The sequence below is a fragment of the Vipera ursinii genome (genome assembly GCF_947247035.1).
Source record: "Vipera ursinii genome assembly, chromosome: 12".
In the NCBI taxonomy this organism is placed as follows: domain Eukaryota; kingdom Metazoa; phylum Chordata; class Lepidosauria; order Squamata; family Viperidae; genus Vipera; species Vipera ursinii.
In genome coordinates this window covers 19,268,822-19,275,976 of record NC_139525.1, presented here as the reverse complement: position 1 = coordinate 19,275,976, position 7,155 = coordinate 19,268,822, and positions in this window count along the sequence as shown.

Genomic DNA, 7,155 nt, shown 5'->3' with positions numbered 1-7,155 from the left:
AGGAAGGGCACCTCCCTCTAAGACAACCTTCGTGCTCTCAGGGCCCAAAGGTTATCTTCATTCTTCATAGGGCGGCATTGTGGATTAACTAAATTTTTCTGGGTTCTGATTTTAAGGTGAGTATCCTGAGCTATGGAAGCCTTTGATCTTCTTCTTAAATGTTGTTGTTAGCTGCGAAGTCGTGTCCGACCCATCGCGACCCTATGGACAACATTCCTCCAGGCCTTCCTGTCCTCTACCATCTTCTGGAGTCCATTTAAGCTCACGCCTACTGCTTCAGTGACTCCATCCAGCCACCTCATTCTCTGTCGTCCCCTTCTTCTATTGCCCTCGATCTTCCCCAGCATTAGGCTCTTCTCCAGGGAGTCCTTCCTTCTCATTAGGTGGCCAAAGTACTTGAGTTTTAGCTTCAGGATCTGGCCTTCTAAAGAGCAGTCAGGATTGATCTCCTCTAGGACTGACCGGTTTGATCGCCTTGCAGTCCAAGGGACTCGCAGGAGTCTTCTCCAGCACCACAGTTCAAAGGCCTCAATTCTTTGGCGCTCAGCCTTTCTTATGGTCCAACTTTCACTACCATACATTGCAACTGGAAAGACCATAGCCTTGACTATACGCACTTTTGTTGACAGGGTGATGTCTCTGCTTTTTAGTGTGCTGTCTAGATTTGCCATGGCTTTCCTCCCCAGGAGCAAGCGTCTTTTAATTTCTTGGCTACAGTCCCCATCTGCAGTGATCTTGGAGCCCAGGAAAATAAAATCTGTCACTACCTCCATTTCTTCCCCATCTATTTGCCAGGAATTGAGAGGGCCAGATGCCATGATCTTGGTTTTCTTAATGTTAAGTTTCAACCCAAGTTTTGCACTCTCCTTCTTCACCTGCAACAAGAGGCTCTTTAGTTCTTCTTCACTTTCTGCCATTAGAGTGGTATCATCTGCGTATCTTAGGTTGTTGATATTTCTTCCGGCAATCTTAATTCCAACTTTTGATTCATCTAGCCCTGCCTTTCTCATGATGTGCTCTGCATATAAGTTAAATAGGCAGGGCGACAGTATACAGCCTTGCCGGACTCCTTTCCCAATTTTGAACCAATCAGTGGTTCCGTGTCCAGTTCTCACTGTTGCTTCTTGACCCGCATATAGGTTTCTCAAGAGACCAATAAGATGGTCTGGTACTCCCATCTCTTTAAGAACTTGCCACAGTTTGTTATGATCCACACAATCAAAGGCTTTAGCATAGTCAATGAAGCAGAAGTAGATGTTTTTCTGGAACTCCCTAGCTTTCTCCATGATCCAGCGTATGTTGGCAATTTGATCTCTAGTTCCTCTGCCTCTTCGAAATCCTGCCTGCACTTCTGGTAGTTCTCGATCCACATACTGCTGAAGTCTAGCTTGTAGGATTTTAAGCATGACTTTACTAGCATGAGAAATGAGTGCAATGGTGCGATAGTTTGAACATTCTTTGGCACTGCCTTTCTTAGGAATTGGAATGTAAACTGATCTTTTCCAATCCTGTGGCCACTGTTGAGTTTTCCAAATTTGCTGGCAAATTGAGTGTAGCACTTTTACTGCATTGTCTTTTAAGATTTTGAATAGCTCAGCTGGAATACTGTCACCTCCACTAGCTTTGTTGTTGCTCAGCTTTTCTAAGGCCCACTTCACTTCACATTCTAGGATGTCTGGCTCAAGGTCAGTGACCACCTCATTGTGATTATCAGGGACGTTAAGCTCATTCTTGTATAGTTCTTCTGTGTAATTTTGCCACCTCTTCTTAATCTCTTCTGCCTCTGTTAGGTCCCTGCCATTTTGGTCCTTTATCATGCCCATTTTTGCATTAAACGTTCCCTTCATTTCTCCAATTTTCTTGAAAAGATCTCTGGTCCTCCCTATTCTATTGTTTTCTTCTATTTCTTTGCACTGTTCATTTAAGAAGGCATTCTTATCTCTTCTAGCTATTCTCTGGAATTCTGCATTCAATTGGGTGTATCTTTCTTTTTCTCCCTTGCCTTTCGCTTCCCTCCTTTCCTCAGCTATTTGCAAAGCTTCCTCAGACAGCCATTTTGCTTTCTTGCATTTCTTTTTCTTTGGGATGGTTTTGGTTGCTACCTGTTGTACAATGTCACGAACCTCTGTCCATAGTTCTTCAGGCACTCTGTCTATCAGATCTAATTCCTTAAATCTATTTGTCACCTCTACTGTATATTCAACAGGGATATGATTTAATTCATACCTGACTGGCCTAGTGCTTTTCCCTACTTTCTTCAGTTTAAGCCTAAACTTTGCAAGGAGAAGCTCATGGTCTGAGCCACAGTCAGCTCCTGGTCTTGTTTTTACTGACTGTATAGAGCTTCTCCATCTTTGGCTGCAGAGCATATAGTCAATCTGATTTCTGTGTTGACCATCTGGTGATGTCCATGTGTAGAGCCGTCTCTTGGGTTGTTGGAAAAGAGTGTTTGCTATGACCATCGTATTCTCTTGACAGAATTCTATCTATCTTCTTAAATACATAATAATAAAATAATGAGAACTAAAGGCTCAAAGGAAAGGCAGATTAGAAAGAATGGGTCTTCAGTTTGGATCTTCAATTTGGGTCTTCAATTCCCTGCCTGTTAAGAGTTCCTTAATAAGGTTTGTTCTTCCTTCCTAACATCAATAAAGGTGGTTTTTCCAGAAAATATGCAAAGAGCTGTAATTAGTGATTTAACTATGTTTTCTTTTTGGCTGTGTTTTAATTTATATATAATGTATGTTTAATCGAGGAGGGCTTGGAGAGGTAGAAGTGCCAATATGGAGGCTGCACCTTGCCCTCCAGATCTCTGTCTCCCCTGCAGATCTCTGGAGAGGAGGAGGGGATGTCAGGGGAGCTGTGTGAGGGAAGGCTGCCCCAACAAGCCAGCATCTTTACCATGCACAATTGGAAATGGAAATTCCCTTTCAAGAAGGGCCAGCCCCGCTTGTGCAGGATTTGGGAACACTGCTCCCCTGCCACCTTCTCTTGCTCTCCAGACATCTGTCAAGACAGAAGTTGGACTTGGAGGAAACGGCTTCCTGCAAACGTCCTCCACCTCCTGCTTTGCCACATCTCAGCTAGCGAATTGCCAATCATGCCTGGGCGTGGGGAGAAGGCCCTCTCCTTCCTCTGTGGATAAAAGTCCCCAAACCTGGAATGTGGTGTGTGTGTGTGTGTGTGTGTGTGTGTGTGCGTGCGCTCATGCATGCATGCATGTGCTTGGCTGCTAGCAGTTTGGGGAGGTGAGGAGTTTGTGGGGCACCGGGTTGTCCCCACATCGAATTAGGCAGTGCAAATTGTTCCATTCTGACCCACCTGTCTTGAGTCTGCTGTGTCCAGTGAGTGGTGTCGAGCAGACCATGCCCACCTGCTAGGTGACTGGTGGTACTGAAATATTGCCATATCCTAAAAGTGGTTTGTTGTTGTTAGCTGCAAAGTTGTGTCCGACCCATCGCGACCCTATGGACAATGTTCCTCCAGGCCTTCCTGTCCTCTACCATCTTCTGGAGTCCATTTAAGCTCAGGCCTACTGCTTCAGTGACTCCATCCAGCCACCTCATTCTCTGTCGTCCCCTTCTTCTCTTGCCCTCCACCTTTCCCAGCATGAGGCTCTTCTCCAGTGAGTCCTTCCTTCTCATTAGGTGGCCAAAGGATTTGAGTTTTAGCTTCAGGATCTGGCCTTCTAAAGAGCAGTCAGGGTTGATCTCCTCTAGGACTGACCGGTTTGATCGCCTTGCAGTCCAAGGGACTCGCAGGAGTCTTCTCCAGCACCAGAGTTCAAAGGCGTCAATTCTTTGGCGCTCAGCCTTTCTTATGGTCCAACTTTCACTGCCATAAATTGCAACTGGGAAGACCATAGCCTTGACTATACGCACTTTATAAAAGTGGTACAATCTCTGAAAACGTTGAAAAGCCCTGATCTACACAATCAAAGGTTTCAGCATGGTCAATGCTAAAGCAGATGTTTTGCTAGAACTCCCTTGTTTTCTCCATAATCCAGCGAATGTTGGCCATTTGGAATAGGATAGAATAGAGATGGAAGGGACCATGGAGGTCTTCTAGTCCAGCCCCCTGCTCAAGCAAGAGAACCTATACCATCTCAGACAAGTGACTGTCTAGCCTCTTCTTAAAGACCTCCAGTGATGGAGCACCAACAATTTCTGAAGGCAACTTCTGTTCCACTGTTTAATTGTCCTCACTGTTAGGAAGTTTTTCCTTAATTACAGGTTGCTTCTCTCCTTGATCAGTTTCCAGCCATTGTTTCTTGTCCTGCCTTCTGGTGTTTTGGAAAATAATTTGATCCCCTCTTCTTTGTGGCAGCCCCTCAAATACTGTAATACTGCTATTACGTTGCCCCTGATTCTTCTTTTGATTAGCCAAACCCAAATGGTAAATTGAAGACAGCTCACAGAAAACAGAGCCTGTGATTGCACAGAATAGCTGGCAAGTAAGTAGATTCTTTGACTATGGTGGCTTGGAGATAGGCATCCACAATTTTGCGCCTTGGAATTATTGTGGGCACCGTATTTGAGACCTGGTGGCTTCCCCCTCTCCAGATGTATGTCCTTGGAATATCCTGGACACAGTTTTTCATGCTCCTGTTCCAGTGACTTTCCTTAATAGTCAGGAATAGACCCGGGATTTGACTGCGGTGAGAGGGCAGGAGAATTGACCATCAACCCACCCCACTGATGTGAGAGATCAGTTGGGGTGGATTTATCCCAGTTTTCTGTGACCAGTCTAGCCCAGATTGGATTGCTAACTGTTGTGAGAGAATTGTTTGGCTCCTGTACCTGTTGCCGGCTCGGGTGAGAGTAGAGCCGGCTTGGCTTGGCTTGGCTTGGCTTAACGGATTTGAATCACCTTCCTGACTTAATAACATCAGTGATATTATCTAACATCTTTATACTTTGACCATCTAGCAGCTTATAATAGCCCAATGCGGACATTTCGGCATATGGTTCTTTTACATTATTCTAATGCGGACTTATATGCCCTCAGGAGGGTCCCTGCCTCCTGGGTACGACCCATCGCCCTGTGTTCTATCTCCCTTAAGGACGGGCCCAATTGTTGGAACCCTGAGAGGTGGTTGGGCATAGATAGGGGCCGTTGGCTGAATTGGATTAAGAAGCCCCTACTATGTTTTTAGCCGGTTGTTTTAGGGGGTTAGGGAGGGGGGGAAATGGTAGGGGTGGGAGGGATAAGGGTATCTTATCAACCGGCTGTCAGTCCAGGCCGGAGATGGTTCCCGGCGAGACAGGCTTGGGGTTGGGGACCTCTGGTTCTTCCGGTTGTGGGGTGGGGTTTCAAATCCCCACAATTGGGAATGGTAGCAGGTGGCTGCACGGAGGGCCACATCAACACCTGGGATCACGCCCCCACTGTCTCCAAGCGGTGGCGTCCTCCGACCCTCCGGTTGATACCCGTTTATCCAGGGGTGAGGGAGATCGGGCCCCTGAGCTCAGGGTGGTGTATTTTAATGCCAGATCCATTGTGAACAAAGCTCCCCTCATCCGAGATTTGATCGAGGAGGAACGCGCGGATCTGGCATGCATTACGGAAACTTGGTTGGGCTCAGAGGGAGGTGTCCCTCTGACTGAGCTCTGCCCCCCAGGTTTCTGTGTGCTGCACCGGCCGCAGGCTCAGGGCAGGGGCGGGGGTGTGGTGGTGGTTATACGGGAGACCTTATACCCGTGGGAGACCACTGTCGTACATATTGGCGGGAGTGAGTCAGTCCTCCTGAGGTGTGGCTCTGGGGCTCAGTTGGGCTTGTTGCTGACATACCTGGCACCCAGCTGTGTTGCAACGGCCCTGCCCGGGCTTCTCGACACCCTTTCAGGGTTGGTGGTTGAATTTGCCAGACTTATCGTTCTGGGCGATTTCAACCTTCCTTCCCTGGGCGGGTCATCAGAGTTAGCTCGGGAGTTCATGGCCTCCATGACGGCCATGGACCTGACCCAAATAATTCAGGGTCCGACCCATGGAGGGGGTCACGCTCTCAACCTGGTTTTTCTATCTGGGCAGTGGTTTGATGATCTGGGAGGGGGTTCGCCAACTACTGTCCCCCTGTCATGGTCCGATCATCATCTCCTGTGGTTGGTCTTCCGATATGCTACCCCTCGCTTCTGGGCTGCAGAACCGACCAGGTGGTTCCGCCCCAGGCACCTAATGGATCCAGAACAGTTCCAGACGGCGCTTGGGTCTATACCTATCTCCCTCACTCACAGCCCAGCCGATGCCTTGGTGGAAGCCTGGGAGAGGGCTGCCACTGAGGCACTCGACTGTGTTGTACCCTTGCGACCCCTGACCCGGCGCAGATCCCGATGGGCTCCATGGTTTTCTGTGGACCTCCGGGAGATGAAGCGTCGGAGACGGAGTCTGGAGAGCTGTTGGAGATCCAGCCGGTCTGAATCTGACCGATTGCAACTAAGATCTTTTACTAGGTCTTATCTCGCAGTGATGAGGACAGCGAAGTCTAATTACTTCGCTGCCCTCATCGCATCTGCAGATAATCGCCCGGCCACCCTGTTTAGGGTGACTCATTCCCTCCTTAATCAGGAGGTGAGGGAGGAGCCCTTACAGGGGCGGGCCAAGGAGTTTAGTCAGCATCTGGTGGACAAAATCGCTCAGATTCAGGCCAGTTTGGACTCTGACTGGGCAGAGTCTGATGTAGAGGAATCAAGCGGTCTTGAGAGTAGTATTATCTGGACTGAATTTGATCCTGTGACTCCCGATGAGGTGGACAGGATTATGGGGAGGCTGAGCTCTACCAACTGTTTATTGGACCCATGCCCCTCCTGGCTGGTTTATTCAGCTCGGGAGGAGACACGAGGCTGGTTCCAGGCAGTGATATCTGCTTCTTTGAGGGAGGATGTTTTCCCTGCCGCCTTGAAGGAGGTGGTGGTGAGACCCCTTCTCAAGAAGCTTGCCCTGGACCCAGCTATTCTGAATAACTATCGTCCAGTCTCCAACCTTCGCTTTTTGGCGAAGGTTGTTGAGAGTGTGGTAGCGCATCAGCTCCCTCTGTTCCTGGAGGAAACTGATTATCTTGACCCATACCAATTCGGGCTTCAGGTCCGGGTACAGCACGGAGACGGCACTGGTTGCGCTGATGAATGATCTCTGGCAAGCTCAGGACAGGGGTTGTTC